This window comes from Panulirus ornatus, chromosome 7 (genome assembly GCF_036320965.1).
Source record: "Panulirus ornatus isolate Po-2019 chromosome 7, ASM3632096v1, whole genome shotgun sequence".
Lineage (NCBI taxonomy): Eukaryota > Metazoa > Arthropoda > Malacostraca > Decapoda > Palinuridae > Panulirus > Panulirus ornatus.
The window spans coordinates 50,785,409-50,805,797 of NC_092230.1; the positions used below are offsets into that span (position 1 = coordinate 50,785,409).

General features: G+C 40.7%; 1 protein-coding gene across 3 annotated transcripts in view; it reads left to right on the top strand.

Annotated features, from left to right (window-relative positions):
- Nucleotides 1–5,106: 5,106 nt before the first annotated feature.
- The window catches only part of LOC139749639 (RUN domain-containing protein 1-like), a 250,604-nt gene continuing 235,321 nt past the window's right edge, over nt 5,107–20,389 (top strand). The window contains exon 1 of one of the 3 annotated variants that reach the window (XM_071663796.1): nt 5,107–5,285. The gene's annotated coding sequence lies outside the window, so the exon portion shown is untranslated. Of the gene's footprint in view, nt 5,290–20,389 lie in introns of all 3 variants that reach the window. The other 2 variants (XM_071663799.1, XM_071663798.1) reach the window with 2 other exon arrangements.

Sequence of the window (20,389 nt, forward strand, 5' to 3'; positions counted from 1 at the left end):
GGTAGTAAAAGCTTTGCGGAAGATGAAAGCCGGCAAGGCAGCAGGTTTGGATGGTATTGCAGTGGAATTTATTAAAAAAGGGGGTGACTGTATTGTTGACTGGTTGGTAAGGTTATTTAATGTATGTATGACTCATGGTGAGGTGCCTGAAGATATATATATATATATATATATATATATATATATATATATATATATATATATATATATATATATATATATATATGTACATATATTAATTTATTTATTTATCTATTTTGCTTTGTCGCTGTCTCCTGCGTTAGCGAGGTAGCGCAAGGAAACAGACGAAAGAATTGCCCAACCAACCAACATACACATGTATATACATACACGTCCACACACGCACATATACATACCTATACATCTCAATGTACGCATATATATACCCACACAGACATATACATATGCATAATTCATACTTTCTGCCATTATTTATTCCCATCGCCACCTGGCCACACATGGAATAACAACCACCTCCCCCCTCATGTGTGAGAGGTAGCGCTAGGAGAAGACAACAAAGGCCCCATTCGTTCACACTCAGTCTCTAGCTGTCATGTAATAATGCACCGAAACCACAGCTCCCTTTCCACATCCAGGCCCCACACAACTTTCCATGGTTTACCCCAGACGCTTCACATGCCCTGGTTCAATCCATTGACAGCACGTCAACCCCGGTATACCACATCGTTCTAATTCACTCTATTCCTTGCACGCCTTTCACACTCCTGCATGTTCAGGTCCCGATCACTCAAAATCTTTTTCACTCCATCTTTCCACCTTCAATTTGGTCTCCAACTTCTCCTCGTTCCCTCCACCTCTGACACATATATCCTCTTGGTCAATCTTTCCTCACTCATTCTCTCCATGTGACCAAACCTTTTCAAACCACCCACTTCTGCTCTCTCAACCACACTCTTTTTATTTCCACACATATCTCTTACCCTATTATTACTTACTCGATCAAACCACCTCACACCACATATTGTCCCCAAACATCTCATTTCCAGCACATCCGCCCTCCTACGCACAACTCTATCCATAGCCCACGCCCCGTAGTCATACAACATTGTTGGAACCACCATTCCTTCAAACATACCCATTTTTGCTTTCCGAGATAATGTTCTCGACTTCCACACATTCTTCGACGCTCTCAGAATTTTCGCCCCCCCCCCACCCCCCACCTACCCTATGATTCACTTTCGCTTCCATGGTTCCATCCGCTGCCAGATCCACTCCCAGATATCTAAAACAATTTACTTCCTCCAGTTTTTCTCCATTCAAACTTACCTCCCAATTCACTTGACCCTCATCCCTACTGTACCTAATAACCTTGCTCTTATTCACATTTACTCTTAACTTTCTTCTTTCACACACTTTTCCAAACTCAGTCACCAGCTTCTGCAGTTTCTCACATGAATCAGCCACCAGCGCTCTATTATCAGCAAACAACAACTGACTCACTTCCCAAGCACCTCTCATCCACAACAAACTGCATACTTGCCCCTCTTTCCAAAACTCTTGCATTCACCTCCCTAACAACCCCAACCATAAACAAATTAAACAACCATGGAGACATCAAAAACCCCTGCCGCAAACCTACATTCACTGAGAACCAATCACTTTCCTCTCTTCCTACACGTACACATGCCTTACATCCTCGATAAAGACTTTTCATTGCTTCTAACAACTTTCCTCCCACACCATATATTCTTAATACCTTCCACAGAGCATCTCTATCAACTCTATCATATGCCTTCTCCAGATCCTTAAATGCTACATACAAATCCATTTGCTTTTCTAAGTATTTCTCACATACATTCTTCAAAGCAAACACCTAATCCACACATCCTCTACCACTTCTGAAACCACACTGCTCTACCCCAATCTGATGCTTTGTACATGCCTTCACCCTCTCAATCAATACCCTCCCATATAATCTACCAGGAATACTCAACAAACTTACACCTCTGTGATTTGAGCACTCACTCTTATCCCTTTGCCTTTGTACAATGGCACTATGCAAGCATTCCGCCAATCCTCAGGCACCTCACCATGAGTCGTACATATATTAAATAACCTTACCACCAGTCAACAATACAGTCACCCCCTTTTTTAATAAATTCCACTGCAATACCATCCAAACCTGCTGCCTTGCCGGCTCTCATCTTCCGCAAAGCTTTTACTACCTATCCTCTGTTTACCAAATCATTTTCCCTAACCCTCTCACTTTGCACACCACCTCGGCCAAAACATCCTATATCTGCCACTATATCATCAAACACATTCAACAAACCTTCAAAATACTCACTCCATCTCCTCACATCACCACTACTTGTTATCACCTCCCCATTAGCCCCCTTTACTGAAGTTCCCATTGATTCCCTTGTCTTATGCACTTTATTTACCTCCTTCCAAAACATCTTTTTATTCTCCCTAAAATTTAATGATACTCTCTCACCCCAACTCTCATTTGCCCTCTTTTTCACCTCTTGCACCTTTCACTTAACCTCCTGCCTCTTTCTTTTATACATCTCCCACTCATTTGCATTATTTCCCTGCAAAAATCTTCCAAATGCCTCTCTCTTCTCTTTCACTAATAATCTTACTTCTTCATCCCACCACTCACTACCCGTTCTAATCTGCCCACCTCCCACGCTTCTCATGCCACAAGCATCTTTTGCGCAAGCCATCACTGCTTCCCTATATACATCCCATTCCTCCCCCACTCCCCTTACCTCCTTTGTTCTCACCTTTTTCCATTCTGTACTCAGTCTCTCCCGGTACTTCCTCACACAAGTCTCCTTCCCATATATATATATATATATATATATATATATATATATATATATATATATATATATATATATATATATATATATATATATATATATATATATATATATATATATATCCTCACCTGGCCCCCTCTGTTCCTTCTCTTGGAAAATTAAAAAAAAATACGAGAGGGGAGGATTTCCAGTCCCCCACTCCCTCCCCTTTTAGTCGCCTACTATGACACGCAGGGAATACGTGGGAAGTATTCTTAATCCCCTATCCCCAGGGATAATATATATATATATATATATATATATATATATATATATATATATATATATATATATATATATATATATATATATATATATATTTTATACTTTGTCGCTGTCTCCCGCGTTTGCGAGGTATATATATATATATATATATATATATATATATATATATATATATATATATATATATATATATATATATATATATATATATATATATAGAAGTGGTAGAGGATGTGTGGATCAGGTGTTTGCTTTGAAGAATGTATGTGAGAAATACTTAGAAAAGCAAATGGATTTGTATGTAGCATTTATGGATCTGGAGAAGGCATACGATAGAGTTGATAGAGATGCTCTGTGGAAGGTATTAAGAATATATGGTGTGGGAGGAAAGTTGTTAGAAGCAGTGAAAAGTTTTTATCGAGGATGTAAGGTATGTGTACGTGTAGGAAGAGAGGAAAGTGATTGGTTCTCAGTGAATGTAGGTTTGCGGCAGGGGTGTGTGATGTCTCCATGGTTGTTTAATTTGTTTATGGATGGGGTTGTTAGGGAGGTGAATGCAAGAGTTTTGGAAAGAGGGGCAAGTATGAAGTCTGTTGGGGATGAGAGAGCTTGGGAAGTGAGTCAGTTGTTGTTCGCTGATGATACAGCGCTGGTGGCTGATTCATGTGAGAAACTGCAGAAGCTGGTGACTGAGTTTGGAAAAGTGTGTGGAAGAAGAAAGTTAAGAGTAAATGTGAATAAGAGCAAGGTTATTAGGTACAGTAGGGTTGAGGGTCAAGTCAATTGGGAGGTGAGTTTGAATGGAGAAAAACTGGAGGAAGTGAAGTGTTTTAGATATCTGGGAGTGGATCTGTCAGCGGATGGAACCATGGAAGCGGAAGTGGATCATAGGGTGGGGGAGGGGGCGAAAATTCTGGGAGCCTTGAAGAATGTGTGGAAGTCGAGAACATTATCTCGGAAAGCAAAAATGGGTATGTTTGAAGGAATAGTGGTTCCAACAATGTTGTATGGTTGCGAGGCGTGGGCTATGGATAGAGTTGTGCGCAGGAGGATGGATGTGCTGGAAATGAGATGTTTGAGGACAATGTGTGGTGTGAGGTGGTTTGATCGAGTAAGTAACGTAAGGGTAAGAGAGATGTGTGGAAATAAAAAGAGCGTGGTTGAGAGAGCAGAAGAGGGCTGTTTTGAAATGGTTTGGGCACATGGAGAGAATGAGTGAGGAAAGATTGACCAAGAGGATATATGTGTCGGAGGTGGAGGGAACGAGGAGAAGAGGGAGACCAAATTGGAGGTGGAAAGATGGAGTGAAAAAGATTTTGTGTGATCGGGGCCTGAACATGCAGGAGGGTGAAAGGAGGGCAAGGAATAGAGTGAATTGGAGCGATGTGGTATACAGGGGTTGACGTGCTGTCAGTGGATTGAATCAAGGCATGTGAAGCGTCTGGGGTAAACCATGGAAAGCTGTGTAGGTATGTATATTTGCGTGTGTGGACGTGTGTATGTACATGTGTTTGGGGGGGGGGGTTGGGCCATTTCTTTCGTCTGTTTCCTTGCGCTACCTCGCAAACGCGGGAGACAGCGACAAAGTATAAAAAAAAAAAAAAAAAAAATATATATATATATATATATATATATATATATATATATATATATATATATATATATATATATATATATATATATCGTTTATTTAGTATATCTGTGGTGTGAGATGTAGAATCTTTCTATTTTTTCATAACATATACATAAAATGTTATGCAGTGGTGGTGTGGCAAAGTAAATAAGTAGTGAACAGCACATGTGTCTTGTGCTTAACTCCAGCCTCTTATGACGTCAATACTGTCCCAATACTTTAATAGAATATATTTGCCAAAGTCAGTATATGCCACAAGATAAGAATTTGTGTGTCTATCTATATGAGTTTGTTTTTCTGTAATTTTTGGATATATAATTTTAATAAAAAAATTTGTAATGTATGTATATATTTTTTAAATCATTGATGTACTCATGTGAGGAAGTCAAGGATCGGGACACAGCCGTAGCAGACGACAGCAGCTGATCGACTATGTTGTCAGTGACAGACGGGATATAACACACTCAGCTTGTCCTACCTCGCTCCTCCCTCCCTGCTTCACCTTTACCTGATCTTAAACCAACATTAAACATTGGCTGAAGGAGGCTGGCATTGTTGTTATCAGGAGTGAGCGGCAGGTAGGTAATAATATCTTAACTCACATCTTGGTCATCACTTCTGTAATAGCTTGGTCATCACTTCTGCAACATCTTGGTCATCACTTCTCCTGTAACATCTTGGTCACTTCTCCTGTAACATCTTGATCATCACTTCTGCAACATCTTGGTCATCACTTCTCCTGTAGCATCTTGGTCACTTCTCTTGTAACATCATCATCACTTCTGCAACATCTTGGTCATCAATTCTCCTGTAACATCTTGGTCACTTCTGTAACATCTTGATCATCACTTCTGCAACATCTTGGTCATCACTTCTCCTGCAACATCTTGGTCATCACTTCTGTGACATCTTGGTCATCACTTCTCTTGTAACATCATGGTTATCACTTCTGTAACATCTTGGTCATCACTTCTCCTGCAACATCTTGGTCATCACTTCTTCTGTAACATCTTGGTCATCACTTCTCCTGTAACATCATGGTTATCACTTCTGTAACATCTTGGTCATCACTTCTGCTCTAACATCTTGGTCATCACTTCTCCTGTGACATCTTGGTCATCACTTCTGTAACATCATGGTTATTACTTCTGTAACATCATGGTCATCACTTCTGCAACATCTTGGTCATCACTTCTGTGACATCTTGGTCATCACTTCTGTAACATCATGATTAATACTTCTGTAACATCATGGTCATCACTTCTGTAACATCGTGGTCATCACTTCTGCAACATCTTGGTCATCACTTCTTCTGTAACATCTTGGTCACTTTTGTAACATCTTGATCTTCACCTCTCCTGCAACATCTTGGTCATCACTTCTGTATATCTTGATCATCACTTCTGTAACATCTTGAACACTTCTGTAACATTTTGGTCACTTCTGTAACATCTTGGTCATCACTTCTGCAACATCTTGGTCATTACTTCTAGAACATCTTAGTCACTTTTCCTGTAACATCGTGGTCATCACTTCTGTAACATCTTGGTTACTTCTTTAACATCTTGGTCATCACTTCTGTAACACCTTGGTCTTCACTTCTGTAACATCTTGGTTACTTCTGTAACATCTTGGTGATCACTTCTGTAACATCTTGGTCATCACTTCTCCTGTACCGTCTTGGTCATCACTTTTCCTGTAACATCTTGGTCATCACTTCTGTAAAATCTTGGTCTTCACTTCTCCTGTAACATCTTGGTCATCACTTCTGTAACGTCTTGGTCATTACTTCTGTAACATCTGGTCCTCACTTCTGTAACATCTTTGTCATCACTTCTATAACATCTTGGTCATCACTTCTGTAACATCATTGTCATTACTTCTGTAACATCTTGGTTACTTCTGTAACATCTTGGTCATCACTTCTCCTGTAACATCTTGGTCTTCACTTCTCCTGTAACATCTTGGTCATCACTAATCTTGTAACATCTTGGTTACTTCTGTAACATTTTGGTTGTCACTTCTCCTGTAACATCTTGGTCTTCACTTCTGTAACATCTTGGTCTTCACTTCTCTCACATCTTAGTTGTCACTTCTGTAACATCTTGGTCGTCACTTCTTTAACATCTTGGTCGTCACTTCTCTTGTAACATCTTGGTCTTCACTTCTGTAACATCTTGGTCATCACTTATCTTGTAACATCTTGGTTACTTCTCCTGTAACATCTTGGTTGTCACTTCTCCTGTAACATCTTGGTCTTCACTTCTGTAACATCTTGGTCTTCACTTCTCTCACATCTTAGTCGTCACTTCAGTAACATCTTGGTAGTCACTTCTGTAACATCTTGGTCGTCACTTCTCTTGTAACATCTTGGTCTTCACTTCTCCTGTAACAACTTAGTCACTTCTCCTGTAACATCTTGGTTACTTCTGTAACATCTTGGTCGTCACTTCTCCTGTAACATCTTGGTCGTCACTTCTGTAACTTCTTGGTCGTCTCTTCTCCTGTAACATCTTAGTCACTTCTGTAACATCTTGGTCACTTCTGTAACATCTTGGTTACTTCTGTAACATCTTGGTTGTCACTTCTGTAACACCTTGGTCTTCACTTCTCATGTAACATCTTGGTTGTCACTTCTCTTGTAACATCTTGGTCACTTCTCATGTAACATCTTGGTCGTCACTTCTGTAACATCGTGGTCACTTCTCCTGTAACATCTTGGTCTTCACTTCTCCTGTAACATCTTAGTCATCACTTCTCCTGTAACATCTTAGTTGTCACTTCTCCTGTAATATCTTGGTTGTCACTTCTGTTACATCTTAGTCTTCACTTCTCCTGTAACATCTTGGTTTTCATTTCTCCTATAACATCTTGGTCACTTCTCCTGTAACATCTTGGTCATCACTTCTCTTGTAACATCTTGGTTGACACTTATGTACCACCTTAGTCACTTGTCCTGTAACATCTTGGTTACTTGTCCTGAAACATGTTGGTCTTCACTTCTCTTGGAACATCTTGGTCATCACTTCTCTTGTAACATCTTGGTTACTTCTCCTGTAACATCTTTGTCACTTCTCCTGTAACATCTTAGTCACTTCTGTAACATCGTGGTCATCACTTCTGTAACATCTTGGTCGTCACTTCTCCTGTAACATCTTTGTCACTTCTGTAACATCTTGGTCACTTCTATAATATCTTGGTTACTTCTATAACATCTTCGTCGTCACTTCTCCTGTAACATCTTGGCCGTCAATTCTCCTGTAACATCTTGGTTGTCATTTCTCCTGTAACATCTTGTTCTTTTCTCCTGTAGTAGTTAGCACACCTGTGGAAGATTTTAGAGAATTTCCTGTGAGATTGTGACATTATGGAGAATAGAGCAAGACCATATGAATATGATTTTCATTTTTATTGACTGAACAGTTTATTGATCATTGTTTATTAGTTATGTGATGATGAAAGATAGTACAGTGTTAACATTTCTGGAATATTTTTTTTTTTTTTTTTTTTTTTTTTTTTTTTTTTTACTTTGTCGCTGTCTCCTGCTGTCTGACCTGTAACTAAGACAATTATTAAAAAGTAAGACAAATGTGGCCTAATCTACTATTGTAGCCAGAAATATAGCCACATTTAACTGCTAGGGATGGTATAGGCCTGGCTGTGTTGTCTGTTTGTTGATATACGGCACCATATTGACTTTGCATTTTCATGAGCGTAATATATATTATAAGAACTTTTAACAATAAGATAAATCTTGGTTGCTTGAGAGGTTGGCCCAGGATTATTACATCTATGATATTCCACAAACGTATTACTTTTACATTAATTAACCCCATATATATATATTCCCTGCATGTCGTAGAAAGGGGAGGGAGCGGGGGGCTGAAAATCCTCCCCTCTCATTTTTTTAATTTTCCAAAAGAAGGAACAGAGAAGGGGGCCAGGTGAGGATAATCCTTCAGAGGCTCAGTCCTCTGTTCTTAACGCTGCCTTGCTAGTGCGGGAAATGGCGAATAGTATGAAAGAAAGAAGAAAGAGATATATATATATATATATATATATATATATATATATATATATATATATATATATATATATATATATTTTTTTTTTTGCCGCTGTCTCCCGCGTTTGCGAGGTAGCGCAAGGAAACAGACGAAAGAAATGGCCCAACCCACCCCCATACACATGTATATACATACGTCCACACACGCAAATATACATACCTACACAGCTTTCCATGGTTTACCCCAGACGCTTCACATGCCTTGATTCAATCCACTGACAGCACGTCAACCCCGGTATACCACATCGCTCCAATTCACTCTATTCCTTGCCCTCCTTTCACCCTCCTGCATGTTCAGGCCCCGATCACACAAAATCTTTTTCACTCCATCTTTCCACCTCCAATTTGGTCTCCCTCTTCTCCTCGTTCCCTCCACCTCCGACACATATATTCTCTTGGTCAATCTTTCCTCACTCATTCTCTCCATGTGCCCGAACCATTTCAAAACACCCTCTTCTGCTCTCTCAACCACGCTCTTTTTATTTCCACACATCTCTCTTACCCTTACGTTACTTACTCGATCAAACCACCTCACACCACATATTGTCCTCAAACATCTCATTTCCAGCACATCCATCCTCCTGCGCACAACTCTATCCATAGCCCACGTCTCGCAACCATACAACATTGTTGGAACCACTATTCCTTCAAACATACCCATTTTTGCTCTCCGAGATAATGTTCTCGACTTCCACACATTCTTCAAGGCTCCCAGAATTTTCACCCCCTCCCCCACCCTATGATCCACTTCCGCTTCCATGGTTCCATCCGCTGCCAGATCCACTCCTAGATATCTAAAACACTTCACTTCCTCCAGTTTTTCTCCATTCAAACTCACCTCCCAATTGACTTGACCCTCCACCCTACTGTACCTAATAACCTTGCTCTTATTCACATTTACTCTTAACTTTCTTCTTTCACACACTTTACCAAACTCAGTCACCAGCTTCTGCAGTTTCTCACATGAATCAGCCACCAGCGCTGTATCATCAGCGAACAACAACTGACTCACTTCCCATGCTCTCTCATCCCCAACAGACTTCATACTTGCCCCTCTTTCCAAAACTCTTGCATTCATCTCCCTAACAACCCCATCCATAAACAAATTAAACAACCATGGAGACATCACACACCCCTGCCGCAAACCTACATTCACTGAGAACCAATCACTTTCCTCTCTTCCTACACGTACACATGCCTTACATCCTCGATAAAAACTTTTCACTGCTTCTAACAACTTGCCTCCCACACCATATATTCTTAATACCTTCCACAGAGCATCTCTATCAACTCTTATCATATGCCTTCTCCAGATCCATAAATGCTACATACAAATCCATTTGCTTTTCTAAGTATTTCTCACATACATTCTTCAAAGCAAACACCTGATCCACACATCCTCTACCACTTCTGAAACCACACTGCTCTTCCCCAATCTGATGCTCTGTACATGCCTTCACCCTCTCAATCAATATCCTCCCATATAATTTACCAGGAATATTCAACAAACTTATACCTCTGTAATTTGAGCACTCACTCTTATCCCCTTTGCCTTTGTACAATGGCACTATGCATGCATTCCGCCAATCCTCAGGCACCTCACCATGAGTCATACATACATTAAATAACCTTGCCAACCAGTCAACAATACAGTCACCCCCTTTTTTAATAAATTCCACTGCAATACCATCCAAACCTGCTGCCTTGCCGGCTTTCATCTTCCGCAAAGCTTTTACTACCTCTTCTCTGTTTACCAAATCATCTTCCCTAACCCTCTCACTTTGCACACCACCTCGACCAAAACACCCTATATCTGCCACTGTATCATCAAACACATTCAACAAACCTTCAAAATATATATATATATATTTATTTATTTATTTTGCTTTATCGCTGTCTCCCGCATTAGCAAGGTAGTGCAAGGAAACAGACGAAAGAAATGGCCCAACCCACCCACATACATATGTATATACATACACGTCCACACACGCAAATATACATATCTATACATCTCAATGTATACATATACATACACACAGACATATACATATATACACATGTACGTAATTCATACTGTCTGCCTTTATTCATTCCCATCGCCACCCCACCACACATGAAATGACAACCCACTCCCCCCTCATGTGTGCAAGCTAGCGCTAGGAAAAGACACATTCGTTCACATTCAGTCTCTAGCTGTCACGTAATAATGCACCAAAACCACAGCTCCCTTTCCACATCCACGCCCCACAGAACTTTCCATGGTTTACCCCAGACGCTTCACATGCCCTGGTTCAATCCATTGACAGCACATTGACCCCGATATACCACATCGTTCCAATTCACTCTATTCCTTGCACGCCTTTCACCCTCCTGCATGTTCAGGCTCCAATCACTCAAAATCTTTTTCACTCCATCTTACCACCTCCAATTTGGTCTCCCAGTTCTCGTTCCCTCCACCTCTGACACATATATCCTCTTTGTCAATCTTTCCTCACTCATTCTCTCCATGTGACCAAACCATTTCAAAACACCCTCTTCTGCTCTCTCAACCACACTCTTTTTATCAACACACATCTCTCTTACCCCATTATTACTTACTTGATCAAACCATCTCACACCACATATTGTCCTCAAACATCTCATTTCCAGCACATCCACCCTCCTGCGCACAACTCTATCCATATCCCATGCTTCGCAACCATATAACATTGTTGGAACCGCTATTCCTTCAAACATACCCATTTTTGCTTTCCGAGAGAATCTTCTCAACTTCCACACATTCTTCAACGCTCCCAGAACTTTCGCCCTTCCCCCACCCTATGATTCACTTCCACTTCCATGGTTCCATCTGCTGCCAAATCCACTCCCAGATATCTAAAACATTTCACTTCCTCCAGTTTTTCTCCATTCAAACTTACCCCCCAGTTAACCTTTCCCTTGACCCTACTGTACCTAACAACCTTGCTCTTATTCACATTTACTCTCAGCTTTCTTCTTTCACACACTTTACCAGACTCAGTCACCAGCTTCTGCAGTTTCTCACCCGAATCAGCCACCAGCGCTGTATCATCAGCGAACAACAACTGACTCACTTCCCAAGCTCTCTCATCCACAACAGACTTCATACTTGCCCCTCTTTCCAAAACTCTTGCATTCACCTCCCTAACAACCCCATTCATAAACAATTTAAACAACCATGGAAACATCACACACCCCTGCCGCAAACCTACATTCACAGAGAACCAATCACTTTCCTCTCTTCCTACACGTACACATGCCATACATCCTCGATAAGAACATTTCATTGCTTCTAACAACTTGCCTCCCACACCATATATTCTTAATACCTTCCACAGAGCATCTCTATCAACTCTATCATATGCCTTCTCCAGATCCATAAATGCTACATACAAATCCATTTGCTTTTCTAAGTATTTCTCACATACATTCCTCAAAGGAAACACCTGATCCACACATCCTCTACCACTTCTGAAACCACACTGCTCTTCCCCAATCTGATGCTCTGTACATGCCTTCACCCTCTCAATCAATACCCTCCCATATAATTTCCCAGGAATACTCAACAAACTTTTACCTCTATAATTTGTGCACTCACTTTTATCCACTTTGCCTTTGTGCAATGGCACTATGCAAGCATTCTGCCAATCCTCAGGCACCTCACCATGAGTCATACATACATTAAATAACCTTACCAACCAGTCAACAATAGAGTCACCCCCATTTTTAATAAATTCCTCTGCAATACCATCCAAACCTGCTGCCTTGCTGGCTTTCATCTTCCGCAAAGCTTTTACTACCTCTTCTCTGTTTACCAAATCACTTTACCTAACCCTCTCACTCTACACACCACCTTGACCAAAACACCCTATATCTGCCACTCTTATCATCAAACACATTCAACAAACCTTCAAAATACTCACTCCATCTTCTCACATCACCACTACTTGTTATCCCCTCCCCATTAGCCCCCTTTACTGAAGTTCCCATTCATTCCCTTGTCATATGCACTTTATTTACCTCCTTCCAGAACATCTTTTTATTCTCCCTAAAATTTGATGATACTCTCTCACCCTAACTCTCATTTGCCCTCTTTTTCACCTCTTGCACCTTGCTCTTGACCTCCTGCCTCTTTCTTTTATACATCTCCCAATCATTTGCATTATTTCCCTGCAAAAATCGTCCAAATGCCTCTCTCTTCTCTTTCACTAACAATCTTACTTCTTCATCCCACCACTCACTACCCGTTCTAATCTGCCCACCTCCCATGCTTCTCATGCCACAAGCATCTTTTGTGTAAGCCATCACTGCTTCCCTAAATACATCCCATTCCTCCCCCACTCCCCTTATGTCCTTTGTTCTCACCTTTTTCCATTCTGTACTCATTCTCTCCTGGTACCTCCTCACACGTCTCCTTCCCAAGCTCACTTACTCTCACCACTCTCTTCACCCCAACATTCTCTCTTCTTTTCTGAAAATCTCTACAAATCTTCACCTTCGCCCCCACAAGATAATGATCAGACATCCCTCCAGTTACACCTCTCAGCACATTAACATCCAAAAGTCTCTCTTTCGTGCGCCTATCAATTAAGAATGCTCTCTGGCCATCTCTCCTACCTACATACATATACTTATGTATATCTCACTTTCTAAACCAGGTTTTCCCAATCACCAGTCCTTTTTCAGCACATAAATCTACAAGCTCTTCACCATTTCCATTTACAACACTGAACACCCCATGTACACCAATTATTCTCTCAACTGCCACATTACTCACCTTTGCATTCAAATCGTCCATCACTATAACCTGGTCTTGTGCATCAAAACTCCTAACACACTCACTCAGCTCCTCCCAAAACACTTGCCTCTCATGATCTTTCTTTTCTTGCCCAGGCGCATATGCACCAATAATCACCCATCTCTCTCCATCCACTTTCAGTTTTACCCATATCAATCTAGAGTTTACTTAACTTTCTTACACTCTATCACATACTCCCACCACTCCTGTTTCAGGAGTAGTGCTACTCCTTCCCTTGCTCTTATCCTTTCACCAACCCCTGACTTTACTCCCAAGACATTCCCAAACCACTCTTCCCCTTTACCCTTGAGCTTTGTTTCACTCAGAGCCAAAACATCCAGGTTCCTTTCCTGAAAGATACTACATATCTCTACTTTTTTTCTCATCTTGGTTACATCTACACACATATAGACACCCCAATCTGAGTCTTCAAGGAGGATGGCACTTTCCGCTTGACTCCTTCTTCTGTTTCCCCTTTTAAAAAGTTAAAATACATAGTTAATATACATGAGTGAGTGTTCAAATTACTGAGGTATAAGTTTGTTGAGTGTTCCTGGGAAATTATATGGGAGGGTATTGATTGAGAGGGTGAAGGCATGTACAGAACATCAGATTGGGGAGAGCATTATGGTTTCAGAAGTGGTAGAAGATGTATGGATCAGGTGTTTGCTTTGAAGAATGTATGTGAGAAATACTTAGAATAACAAATGGATTTGTATGTAGCATTAATAGATCTGGAGAAATCATATGATAGAGTTGAAAGAGATGCTCTGTCGAAGGTATTAAGAGTACAAGGTATGAGAGGTAAGTTGCTAGAGGCACTGAAAAGTTTTTATCGAGGATGTAAGGCATTTGTATGAGTAGGAAGAGAGGAAAATGATTGCTTCCCAGTGAGAAGGATGGAATGAAAAAGATTTTGAGTGATCGGGGCCTGAACGTGCAGGAGGGTGAAAGGCGGGCAAGGAATAGAGTGAATTGGATCGATGTGGTATACCGGGGTCGAGGTGCTGTCAATGGATTGAATCAGGGCATGTGAAGCGTCTGGGGTAAACCATGGAAAGTTCTATGGGGCCTGGATGTGGAAAGGGAGCTGTGGTTTCGGGCATTATTACATGACAGCTAGAGACTGAGTGTGAACGAATGTGGCCTTTGTTGTCTTTTCCCAACGCTACCTCGCACACATGAGGTGGGAGGGGGATGTTATTCCATGTGTGGCGAGGTGGCGATGGGAATAAATAAAGGCAGACTGTATGAATTATGTACATGTGTATATATGTATATGTCTGTGTGCATATATATGTGTACATTGAGATGTATAGGTATGTATATTTGCATGTGTGGACATGTATGTATATACATGTGTATGGGGGTGGGTTGGGCCATTTCTTTCGTCTGTTTCCTTGCGCTACCTCGCAAACGCGGGAGACAGCGACAAAGCAAAAAAAAAAAAAAAAAGTATGAATTATGTACATGTGCATATATGTATGTCTGTGTGTGTATATATAAGTGTACGTTGAGATGTATAGGTATGTATCTGTGTGTGTGTGGATGTGTATGTATATACATGTGTATATGGGTGGGTTGGGCCATTCCTTTGTCTGTTTCCTTGTGCTACCTCGCTAATGCGGGAGACAGCGACATGTATGATAAAAAAAATATTATTATTATTTCATTTATTTTGCTTTGTCGCTGTCTCCCGCGTTTGCGAGGTAGCGCAAGGAAACAGACGAAAGAAATGGCCCAACCCACCCCCATACACATGTATATACATACGTCCACACACGCAAATATACATACCTACACAGCTTTCCATGGTTTACCCCAGACGCTTCACATGCCTTGATTCAATCCACTGACAGCACGTCAACCCTGGTATACCACATCGCTCCAATTCACTCTATTCCTTGCCCTCCTTACACCCTCCTGCATGTTCAGGCCCTGATCACACAAAATCTTTTTCACTCCATCTTTCCACCTCCAATTTGGTCTACCTCTTCTCCTCGTTCCCTCCACCTCCGACACATATATTCTCTTGGTCAATCTTTCCTCACTCATTCTCTCCATGTGCCCGAACCATTTCAAAACACCCTCTTCTGCTCTCTCAACCACCTCTTTTTATTTCCACACATCTCTCTCACCCTTACGTTACTCACTCGATCAAACCACCTCACACCACACATTGTCCTCAAACATCTCATTTCCAGCACATCCATCCTCCTGCGCACAACTCTATCCATAGCCCACGCCTCGCAACCATACAACATTGTTGGAACCACTATTCCTTCAAACATACCCATTTTTGCTTTCCGAGATAATGTTCTCGACTTCCACATTCTTCAAGGCTCCCAGAATTTTCGCCCCCTCCCCCACCCTATGATCCACTTCCGCTTCCATGGTTCCATCCGCTGCCAGATCCACTCCCAGATATTTAAAACACTTCACTTCCTCCAGTTTTTCTCCATTCAAACTCACCTCCCAATTGACTTGACCCTCAACCCTACTTTACCTAATAACCTTGCTCTTATTCACATTTACTCTTAACTTTCTTCTTTCACACACTTTACCAAACTCAGTCACCAGCTTCTGCAGTTTCTCACATGAATCAGCCACCAGCGCTGTATCATCAGCGAACAACAACTGACTCACTTCCCAAGCTCTCTCATCCCCAACAGACTTCATACTTGCCCCTCTTTCCAAAACTCTTGCATTCACCTCCCTAACAACTCCATCCATAAACAAATTAAACAACCATGGAGACATCACACACCCCTGCCGCAAACCTACATTCACTGAGAACCAATCACTTTCCTCTCTTCCTACACGTACACATGCCTTACATCCTCGATAAAAACTTTTCACTGCTTCTAACAACTTGCCTCCCACACCATATATTCTTAATACCTTCCACAGAACATCTCTAACAACTCTATCATATGCCTTCTCCAGATCCATAAATGCTACATACAAATCCATTTGCTTTTCTAAGTATTTCTCACATACATTCTTCAAAGCAAACACCTGATCCACACATCCTCTACCACTTCTGAAACCACACTGCTCTTCCCCAATCTGATGCTCTGTACATGCCTTCACCCTCTCAATCAATATCCTCCCATATAATTTCCCAGGAATACTCAACAAACTTATACCTCTGTAATTTGAGCACTCACTCTTATCCCCTTTGCCTTTGTACAATGGCACTATGCACGCATTCCGCCAATCCTCAGGCACCTCACCATGAGTCATACATACATTAAATAACCTTACCAACCAGTCAACAATACAGTCACCCCCTTTTTTAATAAATTCCACTGCAATACCATCCAAACCTGCTGCCTTGCCGGCTTTCATCTTCCGCAAAGCTTTTACTACCTCTTCTCTGTTTACCAAATCTGCTGTCTGCCCTTATTCATTCCCGTCGCCTACCCACCACACATTAAATGACAATCCCCTCTCCCGCAAGTGCGTGAGGTAGCTCTAGGAAAAAGACAACAAAGGCCACATTCGTTCACACTCAGTCTCTAGCTGTCATGTATAATGCACTGAAACCACAGCTCCCTTTCCACATCCAGGCCCCACAAAACTTTCCATGGTTTACCCCAGACGCTTCACACCCTGGTTCAATCCATTGACAGCACGTCGACCCCAGTATACCACATCATTCCAATTCACTCTATTCCTTGCATGCCTTTCACCCTCCTGCATGTTCAGGCCCCGATCACTCAAAATCTTTTTCACTCCATCTTTCCACCTCCAATTTGGTCTCCCACTTCTCCTCCTTCCCTCCACCTCTGACACATCTCTTGGTCAATCTTTCCTCACTTATTCTCTCCATGTGACCAAACCATTTCAACACACCCTTTTCTGCTCTCTCAACCACACTCTTTTTACCACCTTACATCTCTCTTACCCTTTCATTACTTACTTGATCAAACCACCTCACACCACATATTGTCCTCAGACATCTGATTTCCAGCACATCCACCCTCCTCCGCACAACTCTATCTATAGCCCACGCCTTGTAACCATATAACATTGTTGAAACCACTATTCCTTCAAACATACCCATTTTTGCTTTCTAAGATAATGTTCTCGAGTTCCACACATTTTTCTATGCCCCCAGAACTTTCGCCCTACCCCCACCCAATGATTTACTTCCGCTTCCATGGTTCCCTCTGCTACCAAATCCACTCCCAGATATCTAAAACACTTCAGTTCCTCCAGTTTTTCTCCTTTCAAACTTACCTCCCAATTGACCTATCCCCCAACCCTACTGTACCTAATAACCTTGCTCTTATTCACATTTACTCTGAGCTTTCTTCTTTCACACACTTTACCAAACTCACTCACCAGCTTCTGCAGTTTCTGTGTGTGTAGTGAAGTAGGGCTTGGAAGAGATGATGAATGCCCTCATTTGCTTACATTTACTCTCTTCTGTCATGTATAATGCACTGAAACCATGAATTCCTCATCCAAAGCTTAGACCTGCAGACCTTTCTATGGCTTACCCTGATTACTTCATATGCTCTGGTTCAGCCCAATGACTGCACAATGTCACTTGCATACCAAATTTCTCCACTTTGCTCTTTTCCTTGTACATATATCTCCCTCCTGCACATTCATAGCAAAGTCTCATTATAGGTAGTCCTCCATCCTCCCTCCATTTCTGACATACGTAGTTGATTTCCCCTTATTTTCTTATGTTGAATCCACTTCAGCTCACCCCATTCACTTTTCTCAACCATATTCATATTTCTACCACACTTCTTTCTAATACTATAGTTTAGATTTACCCTCTTGGTGTTTTTATGATAATTTGCATCCATGAAGCTCCACATTTAAGTTTAATGTTTTTATTGTGTGTTACTAACTTTCATACATGTCATTGATATTGATTGTGGATGAACTTTAATTAAGTGGAAATCTGTTTAATTTTGTCAGCTGACCCAGATGTTGCCTTGTGTCTGTGTTTATACAATTTTTTTTTTTATGATGTTTCTACCAGTGTTACCTCAGGGTTACATAGTGAATGTAAGTGAATTTAAGAGCAATGGCTGATAATCCTGTAGCATCTACATTAGGTATACGGACATTCAAGAACTGTGAATGGTTAGCAGATGAGTTGCCTGAAGGACAGGAGTGCTCCTCACAAGAGACACCATATTGATGATCAAATATTAAAGTGTTACTTGTTATACTGATAATGGCATTCTTGTGTTCTCTCAACTTCACCTTTTTTATTTCCACGCACCTCTTTTGCTCTTTCAGTACTTACTCTCATCTTTATATGCTCTAATATCATTGGTGTAGTGGTTAACATTCCTGATCATGACGCATTCATGGGCCACCCAGGGTCAAGTGCATAGGTTTGAATCCTGGTTGAAGCAGTCAGTCCACATTCAGCCTAGCTGTTCATCCACCCTCAGTGGTTGGTTGATAAAATGGGTGCCTGGCTCAGGCTATGGTATATTATGTATATATTGTTAATGGGATAGTCTTGATTAGGGCCTCAGCTCTTCAGTGCCATCTCAGTTAACATAAAATAAAAATTTTGATTATATCTGGATAGCTATATTTTCTATAAATGATGTTGATTTTACAACTTATTAGATAAACATGTAAAAAAAACGTTTTTTCACTTGATTTTATGATTTTATGATTATTTTTCAAAAAATACTTCCTCAAAAGAATAAAAAAAGAAATAGGTTCATTGTGGTAAAAACCTACAAGATCCCAAAACTTAAGTGGGTTAGAGTCATCCAGTCTGAGGCCTGAGAGTGTTAAGGGCATATAGGATCTGTCACCCTTCATATATTGATAAGGAAAAAAAGATATTAAGTACGGTATTATCCGCTTCTTTTATTTCATTTTTTAAAAGATGGAACAGGAGGAGGAGCCAAGCAAAGAGTGCTCATCCTCCTTGAAGGCTTAGGCTGGCATGTTTAAATCTGTGTAAAATCAACATAGTTTTCAGAAAATATAGCTATTCAGTTATATTGTCAAAAGATTTTTGCTGAAATTAAAACAGATAAAGATGAGAGTAAGTAATGAAAAGGTAAGAGAGATGTGCAGAAATAGAAAAGATGTGGTTGAGAGAGCACAAGAATGCCACCATCAGTATAACAAGTAACACTAATATTTGGTCATCAATATGATGTCTCTTTTTAAGAGCACTTCTGTCCTTCAGGCAACTCATCCGCTAACCATTTACAATCTTGAATGTCCTTATACCTAATGTAAATGATTTAGGATTGTCAACCATGGTTCTAAAGTTCATTTATGTGTAAATAACTTCCACAATGTAACAATGAGTTAACACTGGTAGAAACTGTAAAAACACAATTGTACAAACACAGACACAAGGCAACATCTGGGTTAGCTGACAGAATTAGGCAGATTTGCAAGTAATATGGTGAGTGTTCATCCACCATTGATATGAATGACATTGTATGAAAGTTAGTGATACACAATAAAGATAACATTAAACTTAAATGCAGAGCTTCATGGATGCAAATGATCATAAAAACCCCTAGAGGGTAAATCTGATGACATATGATTGCTAATGAAAACTCTGCAAGGGTTAAGATAGTTGAAAAGCCCATCTGTTTATTGGAAAGAAACAAATTCCTTATTATATATTTGCTGTTAGGCAGGAACATTAGGTAGACACATTTGATAGTTGTTAGTAACATCAAGTAGGAGCCTCTGAAAAAACTTTATTGCAGTTGTTCTTTGCTAGTGGCCTGTTTAGGGTAAAGCACTAAAGGTTGAGGAACTGCACTGAAGTTCACAACAGTTAT